Source organism: Lontra canadensis, unplaced genomic scaffold (assembly GCF_010015895.1).
Source record: "Lontra canadensis isolate GAN:19392208 unplaced genomic scaffold, GSC_riverotter_1.0 scaffold38, whole genome shotgun sequence".
NCBI classification, from domain to species: Eukaryota; Metazoa; Chordata; class Mammalia; order Carnivora; family Mustelidae; genus Lontra; species Lontra canadensis.
The window spans coordinates 12,163,444-12,183,238 of NW_022631032.1; the positions used below are offsets into that span (position 1 = coordinate 12,163,444).

Consider the following 19,795-nt stretch of genomic DNA (forward strand, 5'->3'; position numbering starts at 1 on the left):
TTCCTTAATTTTATAATTAAGTAATTCATATATTTGGGTGCTCCCCAAATTAGGGGTATAAATATTTACGATTGCTAGATCTTCTTGTTGGATAGACCCTTTAATTATGATAGAGTGTCCTTTATCTCTTATTTCAGTCTTTGGTTTAAAATCTAGTTTGTCTGATAAAAGGACGGCTACTCTAGTTTTCTTTTGATGTCCATTAGCACAATAAATGGTTTTCTACCCCCTCACTTTCAATCTGGAGGTATCTTTGGGTCTAAAATGAATCTTGTAAGCAGCATATCGATGGATCTTGGTCTTTTTGTTTGTTTGTTTGTTTGTTTGAACCTTTCTGATTCCCTATGTCCTTTAATCAGAGCATTTAGTCTGTCTACATTCAGAGTAATTATTGAAAGATACGAATTTAGTGCCACTGTATTACCTGTAAAGTTGTTGTTTCTATACATTGTCTATTCCTTTCTGGTCTTTGTTACTTTTGGGCTCTCTTTCCTCTCAAAGGGTCCCCTTTAATATTTCTTTTAGGGATGGTTTAGTGTTCACAAATTCTTTGAGTTTTTGTTTTGGAAATGCTTTCTCTCTCCTATTCTGAATGACAGCCTTGCTGGATAAAGTATTCTTGGCAGGATAATTTTCCCATGTAGCATATTCAATATATTATGAAGGTCCTTTCTGGCCTGCCAGGTCTCTGGACAGGTCTGCTGCCAACCTTATGTGTCTACCCTTTAGATTAAGGACCTTTTGTTCTGATCTGCTTTCAGGATTTTCTCTTTATTTTTTTAATTTGCAAGTTTCACTTTGTTGAGTTGACTTATTTTCGTTGATTTTGAGGGGAGTTCTTTGTGCTTCTTGTGTTTGAATGCGTTTCCTTCCACAGATTACGGAAATTCTAAGTATAATTTGCTCAGATAAACCTTCTGCCCCTTTTTCCTGCTCTTTATCTTCTGGGACTCCTATAGTATGGATATTATTTCCCTTAATGGAATTGTTGAGTTCCCTAAGTCTACCCTTGTGATCTAATAGTTTTCATTTTCTTTCTTCTTTTCTGCTCTTTTTACATAATTTTATCTTCTATTGATTCATTGCTCTACTTGTTCATTTTCATTTTTATGGTCTCCGTATCTGTATCTGTATCTTGGTAACAGCATTTTAAATTTTAGCCTGACTAGATTTTAGTTGTCTCTATAGTAAGGAATTCTCCACTGTCTTCTATGCTTTTTTCAAGCCTAGCTAGTATCCTTACAATCATTTTAAATTCTATTTCAGACATCTTACTTATATCTATATTGATTAAATCCCTGACTGAACACTATCTCCTGTTTTTTTCCCTTTGGGGTGAATTTGTCTATCTTGTCATTTTGTCCAGAAAAAAAAAAAAAAGAAAAAACCCAATAACAACAACAAATAAACAAAAAAACTAGATCCTGGGTGTGTTTTGGTCCACTTTTTAAAAGAAACCAGTTCCTAAAATTAGAAAGAATAACATACATATGTTTATATATAGATAAAATGAAATAACATACAATGAAAGGAAACAAAAATAAAAAAACATACATGAAGTATACGTAAAAAAATTGAAAAATAAAAAATAATTGAATAAAAGATTATAATTGAAAAAAGAATTACTGAAGACTAAAGAATAAAAACACAAAGAATGTTATATACTGTTTTCCCGAAGAGCTAAAGCTTTGCAGCCCTCTATGATCAATCAAGTTGGTTCACGTGAGTTGGTTTTGTTGGTGTTCTGGGAGAAGGGGCCTGTTGTGCTGATTCTCAGGTGGATTTGCCCTAGTGGAAATGTGCTTCAAAGTGTGGAGGGAGGCAGGGCTCAGGCTAAGTGGCTCTGGGTTCCAGTAGGTGGTGCTGATTTGCTCCCTGAAGTTTTTTAGCACTGAGGGGTGGGATGAGGATGGCCACACTTGGCTCTCTGGCCCCAGAGCTGAATATTCGCACCCCCTAGTCTTTAGTGAGCCCTCAAAGAAGAGCAACCAGTCTTGTCTCCCTGGTTTCCATCAAAATTCTGTGTTCATCCAGCCTGTGACCAAGCATTTTTATCTCAGGCACATGACTGATCTTCAACTCCAAATTTTAGAGAATGCTGTGGCTAGGACTGCACTGTTCCCTTCAGGGAAGGTCTCATCTCACTTCTGCCTTTTGTTGGACCCATCCCAGGAGAGTGATTGTACAGCTCTGTAGTAGTTCCACTTTATGGCAACACACAGCAAAAAGCCAACATGTAGACTCACTTTTCTCAGCTGGCTTCCCTACTCCTATACCTGAGAATTCTGCTGCACTCAGGCATGACATGTTTGTCTTTCAACCCCAGGGATCCTCAGACCGGGCTGTCACACCTGGGATTCTGCCCCACTTCTCCACCTGAGCACCTTTAACCTAGGCATGTCCCCCACTGGAGCACTGGAGCACACTTCAAAAAGTTTCGATTTTGCACTTTGCTGCTTGTAATACTTTGAGGTAGGCTTCTCCTTCTCCTTCTTCTTTTTTAAAGATTTTCATTTATTCGTTTGACAGACAGAGACACAGTGAGAGAGGGAACACAAGCAGGGGGAGTGGGAGAGGGAAAAGCAGGCTTCCCGCTGAGCAGGGAGTCCAATGCGGGGCTTGATCCCAGGAATCCCAGGACCCTGGGATCATGACCCCAGCGGAAGGCAGACAGACGCTTAACAACTGAGCCACCCAGGCGCCCCTTGAGGTAGGCTTCTTAAGTAGGCTCTGTCCCCTCTGTGGTATCCTCAGCTATATCACACCAGATTCAAGTCTCTGTATCTCCTATCTTCCAAACAGTGGTTGTAGACTTGGTATTTGTTTTCTCAGACCTCTGATTGATTTCCTGGGTGTTCAGAATGATTCAAAACTATCTACTTGTATTTGAGGGATGAAACAAGCTTAGGGTCCCCCTAGTCCTCTGCCATCTTAACTTCTTCTCTGTTGGCTATTTATTTTGAGATATGTCTATTCAGGTCCTCTGCCCATTTTACTTTTTCTTTCTTTCTTTTTTTTTTTTTTAAAGATTTTATTGATTTATTTGACACAGAGAGAGAGGGAGAGAGAGAGAGAGATCACAAGTAGGCAGGGAGGCAGGCAGAGAGAGAGGGGGAAGCAGGTTCCCTGCTGAGCAGAGAGCTCGATGTGGGGCTCGATCCCAGTACCCTGGGATCATGACCTGAGCCGAAGGCAGAGGCTTAACCCGCTGAGCCACCCAGGTGACCCCCATTTTACTTTTTATTACATTTTTTCTCCCCCCGCCAAATTTTTATTTAAATTCTAGCTAGTTAACATATACTGCAATATTAGTTTCAGGTATAGAATTTTAGTGATTCATCACTTACACACAGCACCTGGTTCTCATCACAAGTGCCCTCCTTGATACACACTACCTACTTAACATATCACCTCACCCACCAACCCTCCAGTAACCCTCAATTTGTTCTCTATGGTTAAGAGTCTATTTCTTGGTTTGCCTTCCTTGGCCCCCATGTTTGTTTTGTTTCTTAAATTCCACTTAGGAGTAAAATCATATGATATTCGTCTTTCTCTGACTTAATTTTGCTTAGCAAAATACTCTAGCTCCATCCACGTCATTGCACATGGCAAGATTTCACTCTTTTTTTTATGGCTGAATAGAATCGTATTGTATACCATATCTTCTTTATCCATTCATTAGTCGATGTGCATTTGGGCTCTTTTCATAGCTTGGGTTATTACTGATAATGGTACTATAAACACTGGGTTGCGTGTCTACCTCTGAATCAGTATTTTTGTATCCTTTGAATAAATGCCTAATAGTGCAACTGCTGGATTATAGGGTAGTTCTAATTTTAATTTTTGAGAAACCTCCTTAGTATTTTCCAGAGTGCCTGCACCAGTTTGCATTCCCACCAACAGTGTAAGAGGGTTCTCCTTTCTCCACAGCCTCACCTGCACCTGTTGTTTCCAGTGTTATTAATTTTAGTCATTCTGATTGGTTTGAAGTGATAGCTCATTGTAGTTTTGATTTGTATTTCTCTGATGATGAGTGACACTGAGCATCTTTTCATGTGTCTGTTAGCCATCTGTTTGGTCTTCTTTGGAAAAATGTTTATTCATTTCTTCTGCCCAGTTTTAAACTGGGTTATTTCTCTTTTGGGTGTTGAGTTTGATATATTCTTTATATATTTGGGATATTAACCCCTTACCCGATATGTCATTTGCAAATTTCTTCTCCCATTCTGTAGGCTACCTTTTAGTTCTGTTGATTATTTCCTTCACTGTGCAGCTTTTTATTTTGATGAAGTCCCAACAGTTCACTTTTGCTTTTGTTTCCTTTGCCTCAGGACATATATCTAGTAAGAAGCTGCTAAAGCCAAGGTCAGAGAGGTTACTGCCTATGTTCTCCTCTAGGATTTGGATGGATTCATTTAGGTCTTTCATCCATTTTGAATTTATATATGTGTATGGTGTAAGAAAGTAGTCCAGTTTCATTCTTCTGCATGTTGCTGTTTAGTTTTCTCAACACCATTTGTTGAAGAGACTGTCTTTTTTCCATTGCATATCCTTTCCTGCTTTGTTTGAGATTAATTGACCGTGTAGTTGTGAGTTCATTTCTGGATTTTCTATTTTGTTCCACTGACTGTTTTTGTGCCAGTACCATATCATCTTGGTCATGATGGCTTTGTAATGTAGCTTGAAGCCTGGAATTGTGATGCCCCCAGCTTTGCTTTTCGCGACTCCTTTGGCTATTTGGGGTCTTTTGTGGTTCCATACAAATTTTAGGATTGCTTGTTTCTAGCTCTATGAAAAATGTTGGTGGTATTTTGATAGGAATTGCATTAAGTGTGTAGATTGCTTTGGGTAGTACAGACATTTTAACAATATTTTTCTTGCAATCCATGAGCATGGAATGATTTTCCACTTCTTTGTGTCATCTTAAATTTCTTTCATCAGTGTTTTACAGCTTTCAGGGTACAGATCTTTTTTTACCTCTTTGGTTAGGCTTATTCCTAAGTATCTTATGGTTTTTGGTACAATTATAAATGGAATTGATTTCTTGATTTCTCATTCTGTTGATTCATTATTGTATACATAGAAATGCAAGATTTCTATATGTTGATTTTGCCTTTCCCCATTTAAAAAAAAAGATTTACTTATTTTAGAGAGAGTGTGTGTGTGTAAGCAGGGGGTGAGGGGAGAGACAGAGGGAGATGGAGTGGTAGAGAGATAATTTTCGACTGACTCCCCACTGAGCAGAAAGCCTGATGTGGGGCTTGATCTCATGTCCCTGAGATGATGATCTGAGCCAAAATTAAGAGTCAGATGCTTAACTGATACTCCCAGGTACTCCTGTATTTATCCATTTTTAAACTGAGTTGTTTTATTATTGAATGGTTTGCATTCCTTATATATTTTGGATATTGACTTATCAGATGTATGGTTTGCAAGTATCTTCTCCCATTCTGTAGGCTGTTTTTACTCTTGATCTTTCCCTACTAGATGCTTTTTAGTTTGATAGAATCCCACTGTCTATTTTTGCATTTTTTTCACTGTGCTTTTGGATCATATAAAAAAGATCAAATTGTACAGATGAATGTCAAGAAGCTTGTTCTATGTGTTTTTTCTTCTAGTAGTTTTAGTTTCAGGCCTTAAATTTAACTCTTTAACCCATTTTGAGGCTTTTGTTGTTGTTGTTTTAATGAAGTGAGATAAGTGTCCAACTTAATTCTTCTGCATGGAGATAGTTTTCCCAGCATCCTTTACTGAAGAGACTTTCCATTCCTCATGTGTGTTCATGGCACTGTTGTCAAAGGTCAATTGACCATAAATGCAGGGATCTACTTATGGGCTCTCTATATAGTCTATATTTTGATGTTTTTCTGTCAATACCATGCTTTTTTGATGAGTGCAGCTTTGTAGTATATTTTGAAATCAGATAATATGTCTCTAGCTTTGTTCTTATTGCTCAAGATTGCTTTTGCACTTCGCAGTCTTTTGTGATCCCAAATGAACTTTAGGATTGTTTTGTCTACTTTTGTGAAAAATGTTACTGGAATTGTGAGATGGACTGCACTGATCTGTAGACAGCTTTGGAGAGTATTTTAATATTATTAACTCTTCTAATCCATGAAGATGGGATATCCTTCCTTTTTTTTTTCTTTTTTTTTTTTTGGTGTCCTCTTCAAATTCTTTCATTAAGATTTTATAGATTTCAGTGCACAAATCCTTGACCTCCTTGGTTAAATGTATTCCTACAATAAAAATTTTTTTGATGCTATTGTACATGAGATTGTTTTATTTTATTCCAGATACATTAGTATGTATAAATGGAACTGATTTTTGTATATTGGTGTTGTATCCTGCAACTTCACTAAATTAGTTCATTAGTTCTCATAGTGTTTTGGTAGACTTTAGAATTTTATATATAAAATTGATCCTTGAACAACATGGGTTTGAACTGCATGGGTCCACTTATACATGGCCTTTTCTTGGTAAGTACAGTATAATAAATGTATATTCTCTTCCTTAAAATTTTTTAACTCTTTTCCTTCTAGCTTAGCTGTCTAAGAATACAGTATGTAATACATGTAACATACAAATATGTGTCAATCCACTGTTTAAGTTATCATGAAGGCTTCTAGTCAACAGTAGGCTATTAGTAGTTAAGTTTCTGGGGAGTCAAAAGTTAAATGTGGACTTCTGACTGTGTAGGAGGTCAGTGCTCCTAACTCGTGTTGTTACAGGGTCAACTGTATAAGATTATCTCTTCTGTAAAAAGAAAAAAACTTTACTTCTTCCTTTCTGATTTGGAAGCCTTTTCTTTATCTTGCCTAAAAATTCTGGCTAGACTTCCGGTTCAACTTCCAGTTGAATAAATGGCAAGAGTGGGCATCCTTGTCTTATTCCTGATCTTAGTTTTAGGAAAAGCTGACAACTTTCACCAATGAGTATGATGTTAATTGTTAGCTTGTTATATAGAGTCTTTATTTTGTTGAGGTACATTCTTTCTCTACGCTGTGTGTGTGTGTGTGTGTGTGTGTGTGTGTGTGTGTGTTTAAATTATGAAATGTGAATTTTGTCAAATTTTTTTTTTGTATCTATGGAGTTGATCATATTATTTTTTCACTTCTGTTAAGGTTGTATATGACACTTACTAATTTGCATATGTTAAACCATCTTTTCCCTAGGGATAACCCCCAATTTATCATGGTGTATGATTCGATTCTCTTCTTGTGCTATTGAATTTGGTTTGCTAGCATTTTGTTGAGGATTTCTGCATCTATGTTCATCAGGAATATTGGTCTATACTTTCTTTGTAGTATCTTTGGCTCTGGAATAGGGTATTATTTCTGGCCTTGTAAAATAAGTTTGTGAGTGCTCACTCCTCTTCAGTTTTTGAGAAGAGTTTGGGAAGCACTGGCATTTATTTTTCTTTACCTATGAAGCCATCAGGTCTTGGGCTTTTTTTTTTTCTTGGAAGGTTTTTAATTGTTGATTCTATCTCCATACTCATTATTGGTCTATTCAGATATTCTATTTCTTCAGGATTCAGTCTTGGTAGGTTCTACGTTTCTAGGAACTTTTCCATTCTTGTATGTTTCAATTTTGTTGGCATATAAATCTTCATAGTATCTTGTGATCTTATTTCTGTGGAATCAATTGTAATATCTTCTCTTTCACGTATAATTTATGAGTCTTTTTTTTTTAAGATTTTATTTATCTGAGAGAGAGAGAGCATGAGAGTAGAGAGGTCAGCAGGAGAAGCAGACTCCCTGCCAAGCAGAGAGCCTGACGTGGGACTCGATCACGGGACTCCAGGATCATGACCTGAGCCAAAGGCAGTTGCTCAACCAACTGAGACACCCAGGCGCCTGAGTCTTCTTTTTCTTAGTCTAAGATTTGTCAATTTTATCTTTTCAAAAAAAACAATTCTTAGTTTCATTGATCTTTTCTACTGTTTTTCTAGTCTGTATATCATTTATTTCTGATTTTTATTATTTTCTTCCTGCTGCTAATTTTAGGTTTGGTGTGTTCTTTTTCTAGTTTCTTGAGGTATAAAAACTAGATTATTTTAGGTTTTTCTTTTTTTTCTTACTATGGGCATTTATGTTTTTTATTATTTTTTTTAAAGATTTCATTTATTTATTTGACAGAGATCACAAGTAGGCAGAGAGGCAAGAGAGGGGTGAGGGGAGTAGTAGGCTCCCCGCTGAGCAGAGAGCCTGATGTGGGACTCAATTCCAGGACCCTGAGATTATGACATGAGCCGAAGGCAGAGGCTTAACCCACGGAGCCACCCAGGAACCCCACTATGGGCATTTATTAAAATTCACTCTTAGAACTGCTTTTGCTGCATCTCATAAGTTTTGCTATGTTTTGTTTCCATTTTCATTTGTCTTGATACTTTTTGATTTCACTTCTGATTTCTTCTTTGACTAATTGATCATGAGTGTTTTCACTTTCCACATATTTGCGATTTTCCTCCTGCTATTGACTTCTAGCTTTTTTTTTTTTTTTTACCACTGTGGTTGGAAAAGATACCTGATATAATTTAATATTCTGAAATTTATTGACTTGTTTTGTGGTCTAACATATGATTTATCCAGGAAAATTCTCTGTGCATGCTTAAAATGAATGTGTTATCTTGTTGCTGTTGGATGGAATGCTCTGCACATGTCTGTTAGAATGATTTGGTTTGTAGTGCTGTTCAAGTCTGCTTTTTCCTAATTTTTCATCTGGATGATCTATCCATTGTTGCAAGTAGGCTACTGAGGCCCCCTATAATTATACTGCTATTTCCCCCCTCAGTTCTGTTAATATTTACTTAATACACTTAGGTACTCCAATGTTGGGTGCATATATATTCACAGTTGTTGTATCCTCTTGATGAATCAACTCCTTTATCATTATATAATGACTTTCTTTTGACTTAATATCTATTTTGTCTGATATTAAGTAATGTCACCCTGCTCTCTTTTGGTTACCATTTGAATGGAAGATCTTTTCCCATCCCTTTACTTTTAGCTTATGTGTGTCCTTAGAGGTAAAATGAGTCCCTAATAGGCAGCATATTGTGGGATCTTGTTTTTTAATCCATTTAGCCACTCTGTGTCTTTTGATTGGCGATTTTGATCCATTTACATTTAAAGTAATTATATACAAGGACTTATTACTGCCATTTTGTTAATTGGCTTTGATTACTGTGTAATTCTGTTATTCCTTTCTTGCTATCATCCTTTGTCATTTGCTAATTTCTTGTAGTGGTATACTTTGATTACTTTATCTTTTGTGTATCTACTATAGGTTTATTTTTGGCTAACATTAAGCTTCCAATAACACATAGTTCTAACAATCTATTTTAAGTTGGCAATAACTTAAGTTCAATTGCATACAAAATCCGTATGGTTTAACTTTTCCTTCCCCAACATTTTGTTATTGATATCACAATTTATTTCTATATTCTGTATCCAGGACCAAATTATTGTAGATGTAGTTATTTCTGATACTTTTGTCTTTTAAATTACATACCAAAGTTAAAAGTGATTTATGCACTCTATTGGAGTATTAGAGTGTTCTGAATTTGACTATATTCTTAGTTTTACAGTGAGTTTTAAACTTTCATATGTTCTCCTTTTAGTTGGCATTCTTTCAACTTGAGAACTCTGTTTAGCATTTCTTGTAAGGCAGGTCTGTTGTGATGAACTCTCATAGATGTTGTTTGACTCAGAAAGTCTTTATCTCTCCTTTTTTTTTCTGAAGGACAGCTTTGCCAAGTATAGTGTTCTTGGTTGGCAGTTTTTCCTTTGACACTTAGAAGATATCATCCCATTCTTTCCTGGTCTGCAAGGTAGTCTACTAAGAAACCCACTGCTAGGGATTCCCATGTATATGATGAGTTGGTTTTCTCTTGCTGTTCTCAAAATTGTCTTTGACTTTTGAGAATTTGCTTATAATGTGTCTCGGTGAAGATCTCTTTATATTTTATGTTTGGGGTTCCTTGGACTTCACAGATCTGGATGTTCATTTCCCTCCCAGATTACAGATTAGTAAAGTTTTTTTTTTTTTGTCATTATTTCTTTAAATAAGTTTTCTTCCTTTCTTTATCTGTATTTCTGGGACTCCCATTATTATGAATATTGTTTCTTTTAGTGGTGTCCTGTAACTCTTCTAGGATTTTTGCTCTCTTTTTCATTTTTTTCTTTTCCTTTTCTTTCCTCTGACTGGGAAAGTTGACCAGTCTTCATGCTCACCAATTCTTTCTTTTGCTTAATAGAGTCTGTTGGTGAAGCTGTCTGTGGAATTTTTCAGTGCAGTCATTGTGTTCTTTATCCCCAGAATATCCTTTTGGCTTGTTTTTATGGTTTCTCTTTGTTGCACTTCTCATTTTCTTCATGCATTGTTTCCCTGAATTTGCTCAGTTTTTTTTTTTCTTATGAAGTTCACTGAAATTTTTTAAGATGATTATTTTGAATTTTGTCACACAGTTTGCAGATCTCAATTTCTTTAGGTCAGTTACTAGTATTTTGTTTCTTTGGTGATGTCACATTCCCTTGGTTATCCAAGATCCTTGTAACACTGCATTGGTGTCGCTGCATCTGAAAAAGCAGGCATCGCTTTCAGTCTTTAAAGACTGACTTTGGCAGGGAATGCCCTTTAGCAGTCTGTGTGTTCAGAAACTCTGGGCAAGCTGCCTCCTGGGGTCTTTGGGTGAGTTTGTGGCTAGAATCAGGAGGCCAAGGTCAGCAGGTGACTGGGCTTGTGCCAGGGTCCATGAGGGCCAATATGGTAGTAACTGGGTCTTAAGCCAGAGTCTTCAAGGTGTGGCCTACTTTTGGGATGGGTCTGTGATGCCTGTAGTATAAGTCTGCAGTGGTGGACCTGGAGCCTGGGTCTCTTGGGGCTGGTCATTATCGAGGTCTACTGGGTTTTTACTGGAGCCTAGAGATCTAGGGGCTGATCTGGCACTAGGGCAAGCCTGAGGTTGCAGGGGCCAACCTGGTGCTGGACAATTATGGAGAATGTTGTATAGTCGCTTGCTTGGAGTCTGGTGTAGTGAAGTCTGGCTTGGTGTTGAAGTGAGTCTGAGGCCTGGGTCCATGGGGGCTGGCATGGCATTGGGCTGGGCCTTGTGGCTGGGCCCACTGGTGCTAGTCTGGAATTGGTATTCATGGAGGGTCTGTTGCTGGAGTCCACAGTCAAGTTGGGCACTCACTTCACTCTCCTTCCCCCATGGAGAGGGTATCTCTCCATACTGGGCTGCCTGGGCTTTAGAGATGGGATGACACAGGTAATATGAGATTTTCCTTTCTACCTTCTTCATCTTTTCTTATTTCTGTGCTCCATCCAGGTGCTGCAATCTCTTACCTAGAATCCTTAGTTCTGGTGATGGTATTTCTTTTGTATGTATGTATATCCAACTCTCAGTACCCTTTCTTAAAACACTATTTTTCCCCCTTAGAATTATCTTGGCATCCTTGTTGCCATATCCTAGCCATAAATGTGAGGATTTATTTTTACTTCTGGACTCCTAATTCAACACTGCTTATCTACATGTCATTCTTTGTGCCAGTATCACATTGTCTTGTTTACATTAGCTTTGTACATTTTGAAATTGGTAAGTGTGAATCCTATGATTTTTTTTTTCTCAAGATTATTTTGGCTACTCTGATCCCTTTGTAGTTCTATATGAATTCAGGATTCAGCTTTTTCATTTCTACAAAAACAACAAAAAGTAGCTGGGATTTTCTAAGGAGTTGCTTTGAATCTATAAGCCTATTTGTGGAGTACTGATGTTCTAACTATTTTTAAACCTTCTGATCCATGAATATAGGATGCCTTCATTTAATTTAGATCTTCGTTAATTTTTTTCAACAATGTTTTGGTAGTTCTCACAGTATAAGTTTTATACTTCTTTTGTTAAATATATTCCAGTTACTTTATTCTTTTTGCTGTTATTATAACTGGAATTATTTCCTTATTTTTGGCTTTTCATTCTTTGTGCATAGAAGTAGAATTGATTTTCTAAAATAAATTTGTATTATATCCTGCAACTTACTTAATCTTTACTGAGTTCTAATAGTTTTTCAATAGATTTCTTGGGATTTCCTATATTCAAATAGATAGTTTTCCTTCTTCCTTTCCAATTTGGATGCTTTTTATTTCAGTAATTTGCCTAATAGTCCTGGCTAGAACCTTCAGTACCAGGCTGAAAGAACAGACATCTTTGTTTTTTTCCTGATCATAGGGAATAGCTTTCAATCTTTCACTATTCACTAGTTGTTAGCTATGGGTTTTTCATAGATATCCTTTATCAGGTCAAAGAAATTCCCTCCCACTTTTAGTTTAAGTGTTTTTTCTTTTCTTTTCTTTTTTTTTTTAATCAAAGGAGGTATTGTACTTTTTTCAACTGCCTTTTCTGAGACTACTGGAATGATCATGTGGTTTCAATCATTTGTTCTATTAATATGGTATATTATATTGATTGATTTTTAGATGGTAAACCAACTTTGCATTATTATCTGCTTTGAGTATCTGGGTAACACTGGCCTTGTAGAATGAATCTGGAAGTGTTCTTTACTCTTTTATTCTTTGGAAGATTATAAAGAATTACTATTTTTTCAGGTATATGATTTAGTGATTCATCACTTACATACAACACCTGGTGCTCATCACAACTAGTGGACTCCTTAGACCTCATCACATATTTGACCCATCCCCCCACCCACCTCCCCTCCACTAACCATCAGTTTGTTCTTTATAGTTAACAATCTGTTTCTCAGTCTGCCTCTCCCCTATGCCCCACCCCCATGTTCATTTGTTTTCTTTCTAAAAATGTTTGGTAGCATTTTCCAGTTAAGCCATATCAGCCTGGGATTATTTTTCCTATCTAGAGTTTTTATTTCGTCTCAAACCAGTGTCCAAGAATTTGCTCACTTTGTCTAAGTTATCTAACTTGTTAGTATAAAGTTGTTATGTTTTACATATATATTTTTATTCCTGTAAGGTCAACATTCATGTTACCTCTTTTATTCTGACCTTAACAATTTAAATGTTATCTCTTCTTTCCTTGACCAGTGTACCTAAGACCTTATTAATCTTTTTTTAAAAATCTGACTTTCGGTTCCATTGATTTTCTCTACTGTTTTTCTATTCTCTAATTTATTCACTTCAGTCATTCTTCTTTCCTTCTTTGTGTTTGCTATGCTTAATTTGCTTTTTTCCCCAGTGTCGTAAAGTAGAAGGTTAGGTTATTGATTCAAGGCATTTGTTTTTTAGTATATGCATTTATTGCTATACATTTCTCAGCACTGCATGTAGCACTGCTACATCCCATGAGTTTTGGCATTCTGTGTTTCTATTTTATTCATCTTAAAGTTTTGATACTTTCCCCTTCATTTTCATTTATTTCAAATTATTTCCTTTGATGTATTCTTCTCTTATCCTTTGGTTATTTAAGCAGTGTGTTGTTGCTACATGTTTATAAATCCCCAAATTCCTATCTTTATTGTTAATTTTATTCCATTATGGTCAGAGAATATGCTTTGTATGATTTTACTTCTTTTTGTATTGAGACTGTTTCATGGCCTGACACATATTCTATCCTGGAGAATATTCCATGTGTACTTGAGAAGAATATATATTCTACTGTTCTTAGGTGGAGTGTTCTATAGATATGTTAGGTCTATTTGGTTTGTAGTTTTATTTGTAGTGTTGCTCATGACTTCTATTTCCTTGTTGATCTTCTTCCTGGTTGTTCATCCATCAATGAAAGAGGAGTATGGAAGTCTTCAACTCTTATTGTTGAATTATTTATTTTATTTCTGTCAGTTTTGTTTCATGTATTTTAGGGTTTGATGTTGTGGTGCATATATGTAATTGTAATGTTTTCCTGTTCATCTCTAATAACTATTTTTTGAATTAAAGTCTACATTCTCTGGTATCTATAAAGACATTCCAAGTTTCTTAAGGTTGTTTGCATGACATATCCCTATACTTGGTTTCTGTTTTTTTCTCCCCATTATGTCTTTAAATCTAATATTTCTCATGTAGATAGCATATAATTAGTTTTTTAAATCCAGTTTGAAAATCTCTGCCTTTTAAAGGAATGCTTAATTCATTCACATTTATAAATTGTTATTATTGATATAGTTAGACTTATGTCTGCCATTTACTTTTCGTTTTCTAGCTGTCTTGGCATTTTTTCTTTTTTTTCTTTACTGTTTTCTTTTATGGTAAGTGAATTATTTTCTAAGTGTAACATTCTAATTCTTTTAATAATTTTTTTCACTATGTATTTTTGAGTTAATTTTCTAGTGGTTGCTTTAGGGACTTGCCATATACATTTTAAAAAAATCATTATTTATTTATTTGGAGCAAAAAGGCACTTTCATTAAAGGACAGGACCTATGGGCAGAAAGACGGGCTGCCATATACATTTCTAACTTCTTAGAATCTACTTCAGATTTATACTTAATTCCAGCAAGATACTGAAATGTTACTCCTATACAACTTTCCACCTTCTTCCCTCTTTTTGTGCTATTATTGCTATACATATTACATACCCATATATTATAAACCCAAAACTACACTGTTCTAATTATTACTTTACTATATTGTACCTATATATATTACAAACCCCAAACTACACTCTCCTATTACTTTATGTAATTTATGTTTTTTAAGGACACTGAGAGAAGAAAAGAGAACAAGTATATGTTCATAGAGTTTGTTATTAATCTTCTTCATTACGATTTCTATTCTCTTCATTTGTTCTTGTGGGATAATAGGAGCTCCATAAAGAGGAAACATGGGTGAGAATTATTTGAGGAAATTTTTCATTTCTCATTTTCAATTTTTCATAATTGAGGAAGTATGAGAGATAAAAATTGAGATTGAGGGTTAACACAACACTGAAAGGGCAAGAATTGCAAAACTTTGGAAATTGAGGTGCTCTAACGGAAACAACCTAAGCTTTCAAAATAGTGGACTAATGGTAAATTATAAAGATGCAGGGAGGAGTCAAGATGGCGGAGAAGTAGCAGGCTGACACTACATCAGGTAGCAGGAAATCAGCTAGATAGCTTATCTAAAGATTGCAAACATCTAAAAATCCAATGGGAGATCAAAGAGAAGAAGAACAGCAATTCTAGAAACAGAAAATCAACAACTTTCTGAAAGGTAGGACTGGCGGAGAAGTGAATCCAAAGCGAGGGTAAGATAGACTGTGGGGGGAGGGGCCGGCTCCCGGCAAGCAGTGGAGCAACGGAGCACTAAATCAGGACTTTTAAAAGTCTGTTCTGCTGAGGGACATTGCTCCAGAGGCTAAATCGGGGTGAGGCCCACGCGGGGTCAGTGTGGCCTCAGGTCCCGCAGGGTCACAGAAGGATCGGGGGTGTCTGAGTGTCGCAGAGCTTGCAGGTATTAGAATGGGGAAGCTGGCTACAGAGACAGAGCCGAGGAGTGAGCTCTCAGCTCAGAGTTACCTTGAACCAGTCGCAGGCTCGGTGAGCTCAGGCCACCTGGCCAGGGAGACGGGAGTGATTGGGCGCTATTCTCTGAGGGCGCACCGAGGAGTGGGACCCCGAGCTCTCAGCTCCTCCGGGCTGGAGACTGGGAGGCTGCCATTTTCATTCCTGTCCTACGGAACTCTACGGAAAGCATTCAGGGAAGAAAAGCTCCTGAAAGCAAATCGAGCAGATTACTCAGCTCGCCCCTGGTGAGGGCGGTACAATTATGCCTGGGGCAAAGACACTTGAAAATCACTACAACAGGCCCCTCCCCCAGAAGATCAACAAGAAATCCAGCCAGGACCAAGCTCACCTACCAAGGAGTGCAGGTTCAATACCAAGGACAGCAGCGGAATTCCAGAGGAGGAGAAAGCAAAGCACGGAACTCATGGCTTTCTCCCCATGATTCTTTAGTTTTGCAGTTAATTTTTTTTTCAAATTTTTTTTTTCTTCTTCTGCTAAATTTTCTTTAACTTTTACCCTTTTCTTTTTTAAGGTTTTTTAACTAGTTTATCTAATATATATATATATATTTTTTTTCTTTTTTATATTTTTTCTTTATTCGTTTTTTTGTTTTAATTGTTTCTTCTTTTTGTATGAACCTCTTTTTATCCCCTTTCTCCCCCCCCCCCACGATTTGGGATCTCTTCTGATATGGTTAAAGCATATTTTCCTGGGGTCTTTGCTACCCTTTTAGTATTTTACTTGCTCCTTCATATACTCTGATCTGGACAAAATGACAAGGCGGAAAAATTCACCACAAAAAAAAAGAACAAGAGGCAGTACCAAAGGCTAGGGACCTAATCAATACAGACATTGGTAATATGTCAGATCTAGAGTTGAGAATGACGATTCTCAAGGTTCTAGCCGGGCTTGAAAAAGGCATGGAAGATATTAGAGAAACCCTCTAGGGAGATATAAAAGCCCTTTATGGAGAAATAAAAGAACTAAAATCTAACCAAGGTGAAATCAAAAAAGCTATTAATGGGGGTACCTGGGTGGCTCGGTGGGTTCATCCTCTGCCTTCAGCTCAGGGCATGATCCCAGGGTCCTGGGATCGAGCCCTGCATCGGGCTCTCTTTTCAGCAGGGAGCCTGCTTCCCTTTCTCTCTGCCTGCCTCTCTGCCTACTTGTGATCTCTGTCAAATAAATAAATAAAATAAAAATTAAAAAAAGCTATTAATGAGGTGCAAACAAAAATGGAGGCTCTCACTGCTAGGATGAATGAGGCAGAAGAAAGAATTAGTGATATAGAAGACCAAATGACAGAGAATAAAGAAGCTGAGCAAAAGAGGGACAAACAACTACTGGACCACGAGGGGAGATTTCGAGAGATAAGTGACGCCATAAGACAAAACATTAGAATAATTGGGATTCCAGAAGAAGAAGAGAGAGGGGAGCAGAAGGTATATTGGAGATTATTTCCCTAATATGGCAAAGGGAACAAGCATCAAAATCCAGGAGGTTCAGAGAACCCCCCCCTCAAAATCAATAAGAATAGGTCCACACCCCGTCACCTAATAGTAAAATTTACAAGTCTTAGTGACAAAGAGAAAATCCTGAAAGCAGCCCGGGAAAAGAAGTCTGTAACATACAATGGCAAAAATATTAGATTGGCTGCAGACTTATACACAGAGACCTGGCAGGCCAGAAAGAGCTGGCATGATATATTCAGAGTAATAAACGAGAAAAACATGCAGCCAAGAACACTATATCCAGCAAGGCTATCATTGAAAATAGAAGGAGAGATAAAAAGCTTCCAGGACAAACAAAAACTGAAAGAATTTGCAAACACCAAACCAGCTCTACAGGAAATATTGAAAGGGGTCCTCTAAGCAAAGAGAGAGAGCCTAAAAGTAGTAGATCAGAAAGGAACAGAGACAATATACAGTAACAGTCACCTTACAGGCAATACAATGACACTAAATTCATATCTCTCAATAGTTACCCTGAATGTTAATGGGCTAAATGCCTCATTAAAAGACACAGGGTATCAGAATGGATAAAAAAACAAAACCCATCTATATGTTGCCTACAAGAAACTCATTTTAGACCCAAAGACACCTCCAGATTTAAAGTGAGGGGGTGGAAAACAATTTACCATGCTAATGGACATCAGAAGAAAGCAGGGGTGGCAATCCTTATATCAGATCAATTAGGTTTTAAACCAAAGACTATAATAAGAGATGAGGAAGGATACTATATCATACTCAAAGGATCTGTGCAACAAGAAGATCTAACAATTTTAAATATCTATGCCCCTAACGTGGGAGCAGCCAACTATATAAACCAATTAATAACAAAATCAAAGAAACACATCAACAATAATACAATAATAGTAGGGGACTTTAACACTCCCCTCACTGAAATGGACAGATCAGCCAAGCAAAAGATCAACAAGGAAATAAAGGCCTTAAATGACACAGTGGATTAGATGGACATCACAGATATATTCAGAACATTTCATCCCAAAGCAACAGAATACCCATTCTTCTCTAGTGCCCATGGAACATTCTCCAGAATAGACCACATCCTGGGTCATAAATCAGGTCTCAACTGGTATCAAAAGATTGGGATCATTCCCTGCATATTTTCAGACCACAATGCTCTGAAGCTAGAACTCAATCACAAGAGGAAATTTGGAAAGAACCCAAATACATGGAGACTAAACAGCATCCTTCTAAAGAATGAATGGGTCAACCAGGAAATTAAAGAAGAATTGAAAAAATTCATGGAAACAAATGATAATGAAAACACAACGGTTCAAAATCTGTGGGACACAGCAAAGGCAGTCCTGAGAGGAAAATATATAGCGGTACAAGCCTTTCTCAAGAAACAAGAAAGGTCTCAAGTACACAACCTAACCCTACACCTAAAGGAGCTGGAGAAAGAACAAGAAAGAAACCCTAAACCCAGCAGGAGAAGAGAAGTCATAAAGATCAGAGCAGAAATCAATGAAATAGAAACAAAAAAACCAATAGAGCAAATCAATGAAACTAGGAGCTGGTTCTTTGAAAGAATTAATAAGATGGATAAACCCCTGGCCAGACTTATCAAAAAGAAAAGAGAAAGGACCCAAATAAATAAAATCATGAACGAAAGAGGAGAGATCACAACTAACACCAAATACAGACAATTATAAGAACATACTATGAGCAACTCTACACCAACAAATTTGACAATCTGGAAGAAATGGATGCATTCCTAGAGACATATAAACTACCACAACTGAACCAGGAAGAAACAGAAAGCCTGAACAGACCAGTATGGAGATTGAAACAGTCATCAAAAATCTCCAAACAAACAAAAGCCCAGGGCCAGACGGCTTCCCGGGGGAATTCTACCAAACATTTAAGGAAGAACTAATTCCTATTCTCCTGAAACGGTTCCAAAAAATAGAAATGGAAGGAAAACTTCCAAACTCATTTGATGAGGCCAGCATCACCTTGATCCCAAAACCAGACAAGGATCCCATCAAAAAAGAGAACTACAGACCAGTATCCTTGATGAACACAGATGAGAAAATTCTCACCAAAATACTAGCCAATAGGATTTAACAGTACATTAAAAGGATTATTCACCACGACCAAGTGGGATTTATGCCAGGGCTGCAAGGTTGGTTCAACATCCGCAAATCAATCAATGCGATACAACACATTATTAAAAGAAAGAATAAGAATCGTGATACTCTCAATAGATGCTGAAAAAGCATCTGACAAAGTTCCTGATCAAAACTCTTCAAAGTGTAGGGATAGAGGGCACATACCTCAATATTATCAAAGCCATCTATGAAAAACCCACCGCAAATATCATTCTCAATGGAGAAAAACTGAAAGCTTTTCTGCTAAGGTCAGGAACACGGCAGGGATGTCCATTATCACCACTGCTATTCAACATCGTACTAGAAGTCCTAGCCTCAGCAATCAGACAACAAAAGGAAATTAAAGGCATCCAAATCGGCAAAGAAGAAGTCAAACTATCACTCTTCGCAGATGATATGATACTATATGTGGAAAACCCAAAAGACTCCACTCCAAAACTGCTAGAACTTGTACAGGAATTCAGTAAAGTGTCAGGATATAAAATCAATACACAGAAATCAGTTGCATTTCTCTACACCAACAAGACAGAAGAAAGAGAAATTAAGGAGTCAATCCCATTTACAATTGCAACCACAACTCTAAGATACCTAGGAATAAACCTAACCAAAGAGGCTAAGAATCTATACTATAAAGTACTCATGAAAGAAATTGAGGAAGACATAAAGAAATGGAAAAATGTTCCATGCTCCTGGATTGGAA

General features: G+C 37.0%; 1 protein-coding gene across 3 annotated transcripts in view; it reads right to left on the minus strand.

Annotated features, from left to right (window-relative positions):
• PPP2R3A (protein phosphatase 2 regulatory subunit B''alpha) overlaps positions 1-19,795 on the minus strand; it is a 213,593-nt gene that overhangs the window by 39,357 nt on the left and 154,441 nt on the right. The gene's annotated exons all lie outside the window — the stretch shown is intronic.